Below are 16,655 nucleotides of genomic sequence, written 5' to 3'. Positions count from 1 at the left end.
AAACAATTATGTTAAGTATTAGGAAATAGTTCTTCCCTGCGAGGGTGCTGAGGCCCTGGCACAGGTGGCCCAGAGAAGCTGTGGTTCCCCCATCCCTGGAAATGTCCAAGGCCAGGTTGTACATGGCTTGGAACAACCTGGGATAGTGGTAGAGTTTCCTACCCATGGCAGGGGGTTTGGCAGAGCTTTTAGGCCCCTTCCAACTCAAACCATTCCAGGAGTCTGTGATCACCCACCAGTGGGCCTGGGGAGACCCTCCCCAGGTGGATTTGTGTCCATGCATGGCTGTAGGTTGGGGAAAAGACATAGGAACATGGCCATACCTGCATGCACTGTCATCTATGTGGAAGAGGAATCCGTGTTTGATGAGTGGGGGATACAAGAGGAAGCTGAATTGCAAGCAGCCTTCATGTCCAGCTGCATACAAAGACCAAGCAAGACAAAAATTAAACAGGCCATTAAGCAGCACTACAGTGGATTAGCATTTGTCTGTCTTGCTTACACTGCAGGATTTCAAAATTCCTTTGAAGTTTGCATATTAGAAAATCACTTTCCAAGCCACATAACTTTGCGGAACAGCTGACTAATCCTTTAGGATTTAATTAGGTTAACTAACATGCAGAGTTTTGTAGGGAGCTATTGTTTGTATTTTGGCAGCAAACATGAAAAACATTGACAATCAGTAATGTTCTGTAAAGAGCCATAATGGAAGCATGGCATCATTTTGGTAACTTTTGTAGAAGCTTCCACTTTCTTCACAGAGCACACATTGGCCTTCTGATCTTGTTCAATTATAACAATTAATAGTTAACAGAACTGTTTGCTTTTAACTCTCACTGAATAAGATTACACTTTTCTCTTCTCCAGGTTAATTTATGGTTTTGTAGTTTCTTCTCTGACTCTTCAGGAACCCCTTCCATGGACTGGGAGAACATCAGCTGGTGCTGGTGGCAAGGGGATCCCAGCACTGGTCTGGCATTGAAGCCACATTCCACTGTTTGCCCAGCAGAGTCCAACTCTGTCCCTTGCAAGGTCTGGTACTGAGCCCTTCCCCGTCTAAGCTCCTGGAATAACTATAGCATAGAATCATAGAATCATTAAATTTGGAAAAGACCTCGAGGATAATCAAGTCCAGTCCTCCCCATTTGGGAGGTTGGTTGTGGGCTACTTGTGCCTCAGGTGCCTCAAGACTGAACAATGAACTTAATTTGGTATATACAGAAGACTAAGGTTGCATGCAACAAGCTGACACATAAATTCTTTAGGATGCAATTACAGCAATCAGAATGAAGGCTACTCAACTATTTTAACAAGAACACATAATTAACTGCAGGTTCATGTTGAATGCTGCCTGGTGCCATGAAGCAGGTTCCAAGGATTGGCTTCCATGGGTAAACACATCAGCAGGGCTTTTTCCAGAGCTTAGCCTCTGGCTGAGATGCAGACTGATGGAAAACAGCAGTGGCTGAATTGGTGGGAGACAAGCCTGAGCAAGACAGGAGGAGCAGAGTATCTTGTCCATCACCTAGCAGCCCAGTTGACAGAGCTGGAGCCTCTAGGGGTGTGAGCTCAGTGCATCAAAACTCATCGGGTATTATTGCTGCTGCACTGTTGCTGCCTTGTGATTAAACAGCATGAATATTAATGAGACCTTATAGCTTCTTTGGAAAGATCTGCCTGCTATGGCTTATAGATCATAGTGGTGCTGGGAGAAAATAAAACTATGTCAAGCTGTTTGCCTGTTGCTTATTTGTAACTCTCTCCCTCAGCTCATGGGAGCCTGGACGCTGTTCTGGAGAAATAGTTTCCTCAGCATCTCTTCCACTTCTAAATTATTTCATGGGAAGATTTGTTCTAGTAATGAGTGGAAAATTCAGTGTGCAATTAATATTTGTCACCCTTGGGCCTTCACAATCCTTGTCAGAATATACATTACACCAGTAAAAATTCCATACAGAGCAGCAGGCAGAGAGGTGGCTGTTTAGGGGCTGTGCATGGAGAGAAGGAAGAGATAAAAAGACAGGAAATCTCTCAGGATTTACAGTATACATAAAGCAGAAGAGCATGATGTGTGTGAGTGGCACATCAGGACTTGGCAGCTGTGGCACAGAATCCTGTGTGGTGAGGAGCAACCTGGCCTGGGAAAGGAGCACATGCCCATGGTAGGGGTGGGGGAATGAGCTTTAAGGGCCCTTCCAATCCAAACCATGTCATAATTCTATGGAATTAATTTTGTTAATTGCTGTCCCTCATTCCCAGGGCAGTGCCATGGGGTGCATGAGTTCCATGTCCCTGGTCCCTTTCCATTGTTTTAGGAGGAAGCTTCTGCAAAGAGACTGACCTTCCCACAGCTCATTTCCAAACGGAATTTAACAGACCCCTGTCTGCCAAACATAAATAAGAACATTTACATGCAACACTGTTGGTTAAGCAGAGCTGTAAACAAAGACTAAATGGCATCTTATTTAGGGAACAAGGTCAGGAAGGCAATGCTGCCATAGCTGCAGCACATGAGTGGGATGAACCACCCAGCTCCATATAGTCAGGTTCCCAAAAACCAAACCTACTTAAAGACTTAAAGCCACCATTAAGCGCTTTCCCCTGTGGCAGTGAAGGGAAGGCTCTAAAAGATTGCAGAAAATGCCTTATTACAGCAAATAATGTGGCTCTGGTTTCACTATCAACACGCTGTGGGGAAAGCCCAATGTGGTGAAGCTGGTGGCATGACAAGGGCAGGACCAGCACTGGCAGCTGTGTCGTTCCCAGGGAGAGCAGAGCCAGACATGCTCACAGACTTCCCTGGCCAGCCTGGGAACCGGCATGCACCAAACCAGGACAGGAGCCCGTGCACTGACTTGCCGACAGCTGGAATGGGGCTGGCAGAGACAGGAGAGCTGCAGGGCTTGTGGCACCTCCACACAGTGGATCCGTGGGCTGCTCTCAGCTCTTTACACACTACTAACTCATGTATTTTCTTGCTGCATAATTCATACCTTTTTAGCAGAAAAGAAAAACTTCGTAACTGTCAATGTGCAACTGTTTATTAACATGAGCCTGCCAGACAGCCCTTGGATTTGAAAGGAGCTCTTGAGAAGAGCCAAAGTCTGTCCTCTGTAAGCAGATGTTTTTGAAAGCTCAGAGGCTTGTGGGTACCAGTCTTCAAACAATTCTCCAATGGCTGCTGAATTGCTGCTTCATCCTAGTTCCCCTGAAGAACTTGGAGCATCACAGAAACAGAAATAAATAAATAGATAATTTTCTTTACACAAGGCGAGGTGCTGGATGTGCTGTATTGTTCATGTCTCTCTCCTGCACAGAGCAGTGAACCAAGCACAGAAAGGAGATAAGAGCATTTGTTCCCACAAGGAACACAGAGAGGATGAAAAACAAGGTTTCTGTTGTGTTCTGTGCAAGGTTGTTTATAACGCCTGTGACTATTTTTAAGCCTGAGAAATGAAGGGCTGCCAGCTGCAGCCCGCTCTTGAGGGAAGGTGCATTGTGTTCTCGAGCACTGCCAGGTGAACCAGAGCAGATACTTGTTACCCAGCAGCCAGCACAAGGACATTGGTTACACCATCCTCCCCATCCCTGACCTTGGCAGGAGCTTGGCTGCAGGCACTGTCCTGGCAGGTGGCCCTACACACCTGCTACTGGGGTGACACCAACATGCACAGGGACAACATAATTTCAAAAAAACCTTCCCAAAGATATTGCTGGGGGGGAAAGGTAATCTCTAGGTATAGAGGAGGATCAAGGTCTGCTCTTCCTGCTTCCTGTTCTGTAAAACCATGTCTGGTGGTATGGAGACGTGGGCAGGATGAAGACATGGGCAGGATGAAGGCGCAGGCAGGATGGAGGCACAAGCAGGGTGGAGGTATCCTGCACCTGCTGGAGCAGGGCAAGGATAGCTGCCTGTGAGGCCACCCCAGGGGCCAGGGATGAAGAGCAAAGCAAAGAACATAGGAGATACTCCAGCTCCTTTGGCAAGGTGAGCAGCCAGCCTCTTCCTCTCACCCACTGCTGGCACACAAGAACTCTTGGATGCTGACAGCAGCTATTTTCAACAGCCTCTGACAAAGGGAAGTGAGAAACCATTTCCCAGAGCCAGAATCTCTCTCTTAAGTGTTTTGGAGAGATCTGAGGCTGCCCAAACTCATGCTGTACCATGGGTGCTGGAATTGGCTCCCCGGGGAAGGGGTCACAGCCTGAAGCCTGACAGAACTCACTGAACATTTGGACAATGCTCTCAAGCAGATGGTGGGATTTTGGGGTTGTCCTGTGCAGGGACAGGAGTTGAATATAAAGATTCATCTGGATCCCTTCTAGTTCAGTACTGTATGATTCCAGGATTGCTGCAGTGCCTCAACCAAGCTGTAGCTCTGTAAAGAGCCTCCCCATGGCAATCCCAGCCACCTCCAACACAGCTCTGCCTGGCTTCCCTGAGGAGCTACTCTGTCATTTCCTGGAGGTTTGATGCATGTTCATCAAATTAAAAGGAATTAAAAATAAATAAGAACCATAAATACCCTAAGCAGGTCAGATCTATATAGGATACTGTCAATAAAGATAACATTATTTCAATAATAAGTTCAGAACTTCCACCTGTAAATTAAACATCTTATTGAAATATATGCTGATTACAAGGCTTTGTTCTAATTATTTTAATTATGGGCTTTTAATGTCAAGAATTTGTAGAAATTAAAACACTCATAAATGGCAGCATGCAACAGCAATACTGCATCTGCTGGCACTTGGACTGGGCTGTCAGAGTGAGGAATGAACTGATTCCTGGGGAGGGCATGGTGGGTGATGGGTATGCAGGGAGGCTATAGGGCTGTGAATGGTGTCTGTACACACCTGTCACACGAAGTGATGGTGGCAGCTTGGACAAACTCCATTCATCATCCCCATTTGTACAGCTCTCACCCCGGGAGCAGCCACAGTGGCTCTGGGCAACCTGTGCCAGGGCCTTAGCATGCTCACAGCTAAGAATTCCTTCCCAGTATCCCATCTATCCGTGCCCTCTGGCAGTGGGAGGCCATTCCCCCCTGTTCTATCCCTCTGGGTACTTGTCCAAAGTCCCTTCCCAGCTCTCTTGGAGCCATTTTAGGCACTGAAAATGGCTTTAAATTCTCCCTGGAGCCTTGGAGTTGCTCCCTTGGTGTCTTTTTATCTCTAGGCTGAACTTCCTCAGCTGTCCCAGCCTGGATCCAAAGCTGAGGGACTCCAGCCTTTGGAGCATCTCAGTGGCCTCCTCTGGTCTTGCTCCAGAGCTCCACATCTTTCTGGTGTTGGTTCCCAGAGCTGGAAGCAGCTCTGCAGGTGGGATCTCACCTGAGCAGGGCAGAATCTCCCCTCCCCTGCTGCCCACACTGTGAGATCAGCCCAGGGCTCAGGGGGGTTTCTGGGTCCCAGCACATGTGGGTAGTGCATGCCCAGCACCCTCAGTCCTTTTCTCCATGGCTACTCTACGATATTTTGCAGTGACACTCATTGGGATGGTGTATCATTGGAGTGTCCTGCCTGATCCTCAGCACACTGTGCTCAGCTGACTCCCTGCCTTTAGAAATGCCCCTGGAAAGGGTCTCTTCTATGCTGCCAGCCTTGCAATCCATTTTGGAGAAAAGCAGTGAGCTGAAGGGTAGACTGGTAGGCAGATTCAAGTTGTTTTTCTTTTCTAGCTGGACATATGGATACAGGAAATCTTTAGAGACCTTGAAAAGGAAAGGTACCTCTCTTTGCATTGCTAAACCGATGGCATGGCTAAGAATAGTCTTTGAAGGGAGAGGGAAGATGAATGACATGAGGCATTCAGCACCTTTTCTTACTGTGCAATAGTCTTGAAATTTAAAAAGTGAAATATCAAGGCATGTGCAGGCGAAGGGGAATGGCTAGTCATGCTGAGGACATTTGGAGGAGTGTGTTATTATGTAAAGCAAACTGGGGAAAGGTTAGCAAATACCACTGGTTCCCTGGGGAGTCCTTTTGCCAGAGTCATTAGTGCACTGGCAGGATAACAGATCCTCTCTGCTAATTCTCTAGGTCATAAGCAAATTAAGACAAGAAAGCTGGTCTGTTATCAATCTACATTAGGCACAGGAGTCCAGCTCACCTGTCCAGCAGCTGCTGGTTTATGGAAAGTTTAAGGCTGGAATATGAAAGTCTTCTCATTAAACCGGGCCCATTTTCCTCTCAGCTCAGGGAGGCTGGGCATGGAGCTCTGGGACAGGGCTACACGGTTCTGGCATCCCTTGGGTGAGAGCATGGCACAGGCAGAGCAATTTCACAGAGGGTGCCCCAGGATCTCCACCAGTGCTGCTTCATCCCTTCAGGGAAATCCATGGCCGTGGTGTTGCAGCTATGGTTCATGTCCAGGGCTCTGGGGTTGTGGCCACACAGGGAGGACTTGGATTCAGCCAGCTTGTGCTCACCTCAGAGTCTTGATGCCAGCCCCCAGCAGTGCAGCTTGAGATTTGGAAAGGGACAGGCCAGGGAAATGTTGCTCATGGGATGTGGGAAACTCCTTCCCTAGACAGGAAGGGGTGAATGAGGGTAGGAGGAGGCAGAGTTTTTGGTAGAAGCAGCCCAAGTATCTGCCAGCATGGGCCAAAAGCCCTTTTGATATCCTCAATATAAACTGCTTGGTGAGATTAAAATAACCCACTCCCAAGGAGGATTCAGCCCAGGTCTGGAGGTGCTCCCTCCATGGACACACCACTCTGTGGATGAGTACCCTGGGCATGGCAGGTGCTGGGAGAGAGTCTTCTCTGCCAGGGCCATTCCATGGGTGTTGAGAGGTTTATGCTGGATATTAGGTAAAGATTTTTCCCCGGAGGGAGGTTGAGCCCTGGAATAGGCTCCCCAGTGAATGGTCACAGCCCCAAGGCTGCCAGAGCTCAAGAAGCATTTGGACAACGCTCTCAGGAACAGGGTGGATTTTGGGGCTCTCCTCTGCAGGGCCAGGAGCTGATCCATGCAGGTCCCTTCCGGCTCAGGATATTCTATGTTTCCATGATTTCAAACAGAAATGGTGCCAGCAAATCCTCCAGAGTCACATTTGCAGTGAACAAAAACACCCACCTGCACACAACACAGCATTTCAAATCTTGCCTTTAATCTCAGGTTCCAGTAACAACCTTCTCACCATCCAATTACTTGTCTTACAATTGACATAGAAATATTAAATTCTTAAGAACTAAAACACTTTGAAACTATAACCTACTTTTAAAGTAGACAAGATTTATAGTGGAAGCATTTACTTTCTAGTCCTTGACATTATCAAAGTCACTGGTGCATCATCAGTAGCCTCATAAATGAGGTCTCCAAACACAATGTCTGGTTGCCATTTGCTGGGCACTGTTTGCTGGCTGAGCCCCTCTGACTGTGTGGCAGGTGACAGCCCTGTCACCATCCCCTATGACTCTGAAACCACGTGTGACCATGGTGTGCCCTTGGCATCCTTTTGCTGTCACACAACTGCCTGGTGCAATCAGGTCTGTCCTGCACCCCTCTGACCATTGCTGAGTAGCAGAGGCAGCCGCTGGCACTGTGGGCTCACTGCTGCCAGCCACAGCATCCAGAAAACAGCTCAAATGGAAACTGGGGAATCTGCACTGAAGCAAACATCAGGCTTCTGGCAGCAGCAGCAGCAGCAGTGGCAATGGTGCCCCTGGTCCCCACCTCTGCCTGGCCCCAGCCCTCATCATAAATTGCTGCACTAATGTACATGGAGAGGCATTAACTTTCACTCCTGAAACAAGGTACAATTAGTTGGGCATATAAGGACACCAAGTGATGCCAATTACCCTCTAAAATATGAATAGAATTAAGCCAGAGAAGCAGAAAATTACCTTTGTGGGAGATCTGTTGCAGAGTTTAACTGAACAAGGATGGTAGCTGGATTGGCAAGGAAGAATTTGTCTTTTAACACCAGTTCACAAGCACCTTGACTATCACCTTGGAAATCATCCAGAGTTTTAATTAGCCATAAACTCTTCCCTACACATTCAGCAGTGTTCAAGGAGACCATTGTACTGATTTCACACCCCTCCTGAAGGCTCCTCAGGCTGCTTCAAGGCACTTTGTTGATCAGTAATTGCTTCAAATAGCACATAATTAATCACTGACCAGCTCTGCTCCTTGCAGCCTGCCCAAAGATCATATAATCACAGGACACTTTGCGTTGGAAGCACCTTCAAGTTCATCCCATTCCACCCCTTGACATGAGAAGGGACACTTTCTGCTCGACCAGGTTGCTCCAAGCCCTGTCCAACTTGGCCTTGAGCACTTCCAGGGATGGGGCAGCTACAGCTGCTCTGAGCAGCCTGGGCCACGCACTGCCTGTTCCAGAGATGGGCAGCAGCCTTCCTGGGAAGTCATGGCTCCTGGAGCTTTGACACCAAACCAAGCTCCAGCCCCACTCCTGGGGTGTTTGCAATGGCCCTAATCTGTGCCAGGGCTCCTGCTTTCCAGAAGGTCCCAGGTCCCCACCAGATGTGCTGGTGACAAGACTTGCAAAATGAACTGGGATCTGCCCCGGGTTTACTGCCCTGCAGCCCTGAGGAAACCAGTTCATCAGGACGTGCTCCAGCTGCTACGCAGTCCAAGTGCTTTCTGACTCCAAGTCCTTCCCTTGCACAGATGTGTTCTCTGGCTGCTTCACCCAAAGAAACCTAAAACATCTGTGGAGGATGTTTTGTGGAATGATTTTTAGGGGCTCTGTGTGGCTAGCATGAGCACAGGGATGTGCCACAAGCAGCCTGTGACAGCCATCAGCACAAGTGATTTTCAAGACTGACCAGCCATGGTGATTTGAAGTTTTCCCCCTTCAGATCACAGCACTGAGCTCAGGGCTGCACCCAGGACAGACCCACCCCACCCCGACCCCAGCACAGCCCACTCAGAACTGGGCTTCCCCATGAAAAGCTGGAGGTACCAGGGAGTTTTATCCAGTGCAAAGCCACACATATTCAAGACCTCAGGGAGTTTCTACCCAATCTGTTCCAGGCAGGTAGGAAGCACACAGTGCTGTGCAGCTCCTGGGACTTTTTAATAGTAATTAACAATCTGTTCTACTCAAGTATTGGTGGTAAGAGGCTAGGAAAAGCTGTCTGTCAGGATCTGGAGCAAGAAGACCACCAGAATGACTCTGATGTGTCTGCAAATGCTCCTGAAATAAAAAAAGATCCATGTCTCCCAAGGGCTGTTGCCTCAAGAGACTCCTGCTTTCCCTATTGCTCTCTGATGTTCATATATATAAAACCTTTTTGTTCCCATCAATGCTACTCCCAGATTTATGCTTATGTGAAAAGCCTCATGGAATGTGCTGTGGGAACTGAAGACTTTAAAAAGCAATTTGAGAAGCAGTTCAGGGAATGTTCTCCCAAGAACTGCTGCCACTGCTCTCCCTGCTGTGCAGGACTTGCTGTACCTGCAGCACCAGCTCCTTGTTCCAGCCTGGTTCCAGCTCTCTTCATTTACGAGATGCATTATTTACCAGCCTGACATGCAACTCATTTAAAAATCAGATTTAGCAGCAAAATAGTAGCACTTGCTATGGTGCCTTCCAACAAGAGTATTTTGCTGGGCTTCTGTTGACTTGGCAATTTTCTGCCCAATTCATCACCAAAGGGTGCTAGCACAACGCCCTCAGCCCCTTCCCAGCCTGGGTGCTCTGCTCACAGCACCACTGCGATATGGACTGCCTTGGACCTTGGACTTCCACCAGCAAGCCAAGCAGGAGGAGGCCCACACCAAGGGAACAACCTGATGGGAGCACAATGAACTCAGTGTTGCAAAGAGCCTGGATCCACAAGTGGATCCTGTTTGGGCAGCTGGATGCTGTGCTCACGGGACCATCAGTCTGTCCTGCCCCACAGCACCCACAAAGCAGGGTTACCACAGTTTGTGACATGTACCAGTGGTGTCAGCAGCTCCTAGTGGAGGGTCCCAGGATGCAGCACTGGCACCAGTGGTGTTAACCCTGTGCCCACTGTTGGCAGATCACTGTGTGGCTGCCTGGGAGAAAGGCCAAAGGAACAGCTGAGCATTGGCCACACTCCTATGCAGCACAGGAGGTTTTAAATATGTATGGGAAGATCCAGGCAGTTCTTTTAAAGCTGCATCCCAGAATGCACCACATGCCCTGTGCCCCATGGATCTCTGAGCTGCCACTTCCCACACCTGGGAGCAGGGTCTGCCCTGCTCCTCTTGTTGTGCAGCAGTCCAGCAGTATCTGGTCTGTTGGGGGGTAGGAGCAGCTCACACCAGCTGAACCATGCTGTAGGAACTGTCCTGGTCCCAAGGACCTATTAGCACATCATGGGAAGCGTCAGTCACTTTGCAAAGGTGAGACCGTTCATGGACTGAAGTGTAACTAGAACCCTCGGCAGCTCAAGATCCACCCTGGAAAGGGGATACCTGTGCTCAGAGGAGCAATGTCCTTTCCCTGTGTGTTCCCTTCCCAGCCAGCACCCTCTACCCTTTCCTCCAGCTCCTGGGACCAGGTATCCCACTGGGCCATTAGTCAGTGCCAATTTCAAGTGGGAACAAACCAAGGCCCTCCAAGACCAGAAATAGAACCATGGGCACAGGATTCAGAGCCAGGGCCAGGGCCAGTTATGTCTGCCTCACCCATGGCCAAGGTGCCCATGGCCACCTTGTCACACCTATGCCTTCACTCTGCAACACGTGTGTGGACACTCACTGCTCTGAGCACTGCAGCCCCTCCTATGCAGCCAGGAGCAGAAACACGCGGTAAGCACACATCAGTATTTATACTTCAGAGAGAGAGTTTTTGCCATGACCCAGATTTCTTTCTTCCACTGGGACTCAAAGGGATTGAATGAAAAGGAAGCTTGGACATGGACATGCACATCTCACCTCTGTGCACAGCAGCCCCCAGCCCAGATCAGCCAGGACAGCACATTTTCCCTGCCCACTGTCCTGTCCCCACAGAGCTTGTCACTGAGCCATGCCTCCAGGTGCCACACTACTCACCTGCAATGGGGTCAAGCACAAAGTGGGAAAGTGGATGCCTTGCTCCCTCTGAGGTGCAGGAGGAGAAGCTGGGATGCTCCAAACAGGATCAGCCTCTTTCCTGCAGCAGGCTTCTCCTCCAGGAGAGGTGCCTGACAGATGCCAGTCTCAGACCCACCTTGCTGCAGCATTACTTGGTTCTTTCCATCACGTACTCCGGCCAGGAGCAGGTTGACTTCCCTGGGAGCACCCACAGGCACTGGCAGGGCCGAGTTGCTCCCCAGCTTCTGCTCCAGCTCACAGCAGAGTTGTGTCCTCCAAAGGCAGTGCTGCCTTATCAATAATAAAAGGCAATTTCCCCAGACAGAGCCAGGAGATTACTCAGCCCTGCATGCAGTTCATCTGCAGCTGACAGGATGGGAAGGACTTTGGGAAGATGTAATTTGACAGTAACACAAAACAACAACAACATTAAGGGAAGAATAATGGCAAAGGCATCTGTCAAAAAAACTTGTGTTCTTTAACCAGGAGCAAGAAATCAGAACAGTCAGGCCCAAGCAGAAGCTGAAAGAGAGGGCAGAAGTGCAGCAAGGAGCCAGGTTCCATTGCCCATGGGGCATCCCGGCCACCATAGGATCTCAGCTCCAGGATGTGGTCACAAGGAGGGTGAGAGGACCCTGGTGTCAGCTCAGCCAGCTCAGCAACTTGCCAGCTCCATGGCCACAGAGCCCAGGGGAGGGAAAAGCACCACTGTGCATGATGCAAGTAACATTCCACATTCATCGGGGCAGAACCTGGTGCCATGAGCCCACAGCAGACACAGGGCTTGGGGTGAGCCAGGCACCAGGGTCACGTGTGGCATGGCTACTGCAGAGAGAGATGGAGCCAGGCAAGGTACTGCTGCTTCAGTCTCTACAAAAACAAGCCAGAGGATGTCTGATGGTATTAGAGAGATGAAAGGTATCCAGAGGAGCTGGGTTCCATGAGGTTGTTCCAGCTCAACAAACAGGGGTCTGCAGCCCAGGAGCTCACAGCAAGGATTCAGGTGCCAAGAGGGGATTACCATCTCCATGGGGACAGCTCTGGTGACACTGGAGGAAGAGGGAACATGTTTTAGCAACAGCAATGGCAGCACTTGGACCTCAGCACAGTCATGAGAGCTGAGCAGAGTGCAGCAACTGGGACTGATAGGCAGTCTCCAGAGCCCCCTTTCCCCCCAAGTCCAGGAGCAGGGAGACATGTCACTGCTGATACTGCAGTACATCAGGGCTCAAGCCACTGAGAGACCTGTCCAGATGAGGCTGGCCTGATCTTCCCTTAACAAGGGCACTGCATTTATGGGTGTTTATGTGCCCTCCACATGTAATTTGAGCCCCTGATAAGTAATTCACCAAAGTTCAAATCCCATCAATGGAGCTGCCATGGAAAGACCTGCCCAGCACAGCCAAAGCTCCCAGGTCCTGCCTAGAGAGGAGCCAAGCAGCACCTCTCCAGTCCATAGGAATGCTGTTGTCAAGCATATAGAGTATGGGATGGCCCAGACAATATCTCCTTAAGAGTCTGTTATGCCTCAATACTTAAAATTTTAAAAATGGGGGAGTGAAAGAGAGAACTCCCAGTGAGTGAGGGATCCTCTTTTGAATATGGGCTATGTGTCATGAACCACATGAATATATGAACACATGAATACAAGAACCAGAACCATGACTCCAAGTGTGGTTGAGAGGACTTGGGAGACAGGCAGCGCTGCAGGAGTGCTTCAGTGAGCTGTTGGGCTCTATTGAGTGAGGGCTTCCCACTAACCAGAAATGCTTCCATCCCATCCCCTCACACAGGCCTTCTCCTCTAGAGAGGGTGTCCCTGACTCTCACTAAGGACCTTGGCGATCCCCCAGTGTTGGAATGAGGGTCTGACTGACCCTCAGCATGGTGGATGCTGCCGGCAGATGCTTAGTCTGAGGGACTGGGGGGACCCCACATGAAGTCTGTAATCCCCAGTGTGAAGCCACACGGGAACAACATATCCTGCTGTCTGTCTGAGGTTCCCCCCTCCACATGGATTCAACAATTGTGCAAGCCCCTGTCCGCTCTGGAGCCAGGCCCCTGCAGAGCCTGATGCTCATTTCTCCCAGGCTGGATGCTCCTGCTTCCTGCAGGCACTTGGCTTAGCATAAGTCACTGTGGGGTCATGACACCCATTCTACAACCCACTCATAAACACTGAAGCTGCTTTGGGCAGCCTGACTGGCCTGGGCAGGTACTGCATTGGAAGTAGCAGAGGGAAAACCTCTCCAGAATGTCACTGCATGACCCCAGCACCACCAAGGAGCTGCAGACCTTTGCAGCTGTGGGCAGGGGCAACACAGGGCAGAAAAACACCAGATGCAAAAATGACATCCCACTTGGAAGGACATCAAGAGCCCCTCACTGTCAGAAGCAGTGACCTGAGGTTTTACAGCCTGGACACAGACACCAGAGCTCTGGAAGCAGAGGCTCAGCCAAAACTTCTCTGAATCTGGCCATGTTGGAGCATCTGAGGGAGAGAGGATGCCTCCTGTGTTATCCAGGCTCCTAGAGCTGCTGGCAGGCAATAAAAACCAGTGAAGGGGCTGATTTTGTGTACGTATGGACAGACAGACTAACAGTCTTAACAAAACCTTTCTTTTAAAAACATAATTTTTAATTTAATTGTGAATTGGGTGCTGCATTAGCTGTAGGTCACTTGCACTGACACACTGCCTAATTAGCAGGGATGAGGTTCAGGAAGCAACAGCACAAATGTTTGGCCCTTTCCTGGGCATTTATTTTAATTAAATTTTTTCAGGATGGGATCATTCCTGTTCTACAGAACAGCTCCTCACCCAAGTTCAGCCAGACCTTTCCCAAGCCACACATGCTGCCAGGGATACTCTCAGCAGGCTGTCAGCTATTAATGGAGCAGGGCACATTTATATCTGCATCTCAAAATCCCCTTTGGCAAATCACAGCACTCTGCTCAATAGATGCTCCTGCAGCATCCAGCATCAGGCAAATTGTGTCAGTGATAAATCTATGCAAGGACAGAAGAGATGTTTCCAACTGCTAGGGCGAATTACATGGATAAGTCTTCAGAAGATACATTAAACCTAATGTGAAATCAAACCTTCCAAGTGACAAGCAGAGCAGTTATCCTGCGTTACATGCAAGTTATGTGCAATAGGATCTTGTTCAAAGAAGATCTGCCTTTGCCAAGAGAGATGAGCTGAAATGAGAGCCCTGATCCAAGAGAGAGGATGCTCTGATCTCTGGTCAGGGCTCCTGGCATGGAGCTTTAACCATTCCCTCAGTCCAGCTTTACCTCGTGTGAGAGAAATTCTGACGTGAAACATCACCAGGAGATGGAGAGGGCAGAGCAGAAGTGACCCTGTGGCTGTGCCTGTTAGTAACCACTCACAGTACAATCAGTGCCATATCCCTCACAGTGCAGATAAATGGCAACTCACTGAGAGAAAATGAGATAAACAGTGGCCTTAATAGCGCTCCATTGCCCTCCAAATAGCAACCCCAGCCAGGACTGCCTCTGGGCACAGCAGGAAAAGGCCCTTGGATTAAAGGACATGCTCTGAGGTTGTCCCTTCTCTGCTGTGCTATGTTTCAGCCATTTCCATTATGGTCAGCTCAGAGCAGATCCAGAACCAGCCAAATCAGACACACAAAGAAGCACTGGGTGGAAGCCCAGGGCCTGATGTGTGCCAGTTCTCCAGAGGGCTGTTCCCTTCCTCCCTTGGTGTCCATAACCTGGAGGGGACAAGCTCACCCATCCTTCTAAAGGGTGTTGGAAATCTCATCTCCAATGCACCACGAGAGCTAACCACCCCTTTTGTCACCTGGGGAAGCCCAGGTGAACATTCATGGCATGTTCACATGCCCATCACTGCCTGCAACAGCAGACATTCCTGTGTGATCTCTGCCATCACCTGTTCCATGTTGTTGGTACTTAGTGCTCCTATGCCACCAATGTCTGGCTGGAGGCAGCTGATGCTCTCCAGGGTGGTGATCCCCACTTTTGATGTTCCCAGGGAGCCACTTCAGGGCCAAAGCCGTAAAAATTAGGATTTGGAGTTTATTTGTTCCCTGTACTCCTGTCTGTCTATGAATATGTGGGTTCATTCTGAAAAAGGACCCTGTGTATCTTCCAGTTTCCAATGTGTAGGGAACAGCAATCTGGAGTTCATGGGGCTCCCAATGCACGTGACAGCCATGGCTGCCTTCAGATTGGAGTCCAAAGCCCCCAAGGCTGGGGGTCCAATGGAACCAAGGACTGTCCTCTCCTTCCAACTCAGCTGTTTACTTATTCCCTTGCTAAACCCAGATCTGAGGGACTTGGGGCTCAATTTAGCAGAAGTTGAAGACATCAACCCACAAATGAGGGGGTAACTTTTCCAAGTGTGTGTCTGGAGATACCCCAGGGACACATGGGGTTGCTTCCAGAGGGGGCTTCACCCAGCCCTCTGCCCCTGCTCACCTTCCCATGTCACACAGCCCTGCCCACCACACTGCTCATCAGCTCCTTCACTCCACAGTGCCCAGGCTCATGTTCAGGGCACCAACCATCACACCTGAGCCTGGAGACACATCCAAAGGGGCCACAAACTCCTGTGGGAGGGAAGGAGGGAAGGAGTGAAGGAGAACCTGGCAGGCAAAAGGGAAGGTGCTTTAATGAAGCATCCAGTATTAAACCACTGAAGGACTAAAGAGAGGAAGGACTAGGATCCTCCACAAAAACCCAGTCATTAGTGAAGCCCAAGGGTAAACGCAATTGTTTTCTGTTTTTTTCCTGTCTTTGATGACCCAGTTTTTTACTTTCATCAGCATCAGGCTTGTGTTAATTTTTAAATATGCTTGGATAACTAAGAACATTAACTATTCATGATCTTATCTGCAATAGCTGTTGGCTCTGACACTCTGCTAGAGCTGATCTTGCCTGGGAAGGCAGTAGCTGGTTTTTCCTGAGCATCTTGTTGGAATTATCACAGGGTGGGGTTCCACAACACTCCTGGATAAATCCGGGCATGTGGGGCTGGTTAGGATCATTGAGGCCATTCTCCTGTAATTGAGTGGCTTGAAAATACTTAAGAGGACACAAATGCTGGGATCTGGGGAATGCTGTGGACACTCAGAATGCTTCAGCTCCAGGGAAACCCCAATATCGTTTATATATATAAAGGGATCCTCCTGAGGCGGCAGGTGACTCTGCTGTCCCCTCCCAGCCAGGTAGTGTCCTAGTCCAGGCAGAGGCTGAAGGAATCCCTGATTATCAGGAATGTGAGCTGATAAATCACAGAATCATTGAATGTTTTAGGCTGGAAGGGACCTAAAAGCTCATCTCATTCCACTGCCTGCCCATGAGCAGGGACATCTTCCAGTAGACCAGTCTGCTCCAAGCCCTGCCCAACCTGGCCTTGGACATTTCAAGTGATGGGGCAGCCACAGCTGCTCTGGAAAATCTGTGCCAAGGCCTCAGAACCCTTACAGGGAAGAATTTCTTCCTAATATCCAATCTAAACCTTCCCTCATCAGCTTGAGGCCTTTCCCCCTTGTCCTGACACTTCATGCCCTTGTGCAAAATCCTTCTCCAGAATAAGCATGGAGGTCAGTGTGTCTAGGGTGGGGGGAATAAGGCACATGCAGCTCTTGGGA

This window comes from Lonchura striata, chromosome 30, assembly GCF_046129695.1.
Source record: "Lonchura striata isolate bLonStr1 chromosome 30, bLonStr1.mat, whole genome shotgun sequence".
Lineage (NCBI taxonomy): Eukaryota > Metazoa > Chordata > Aves > Passeriformes > Estrildidae > Lonchura > Lonchura striata.
Note: the sequence above shows the minus strand (reverse complement) of the source record.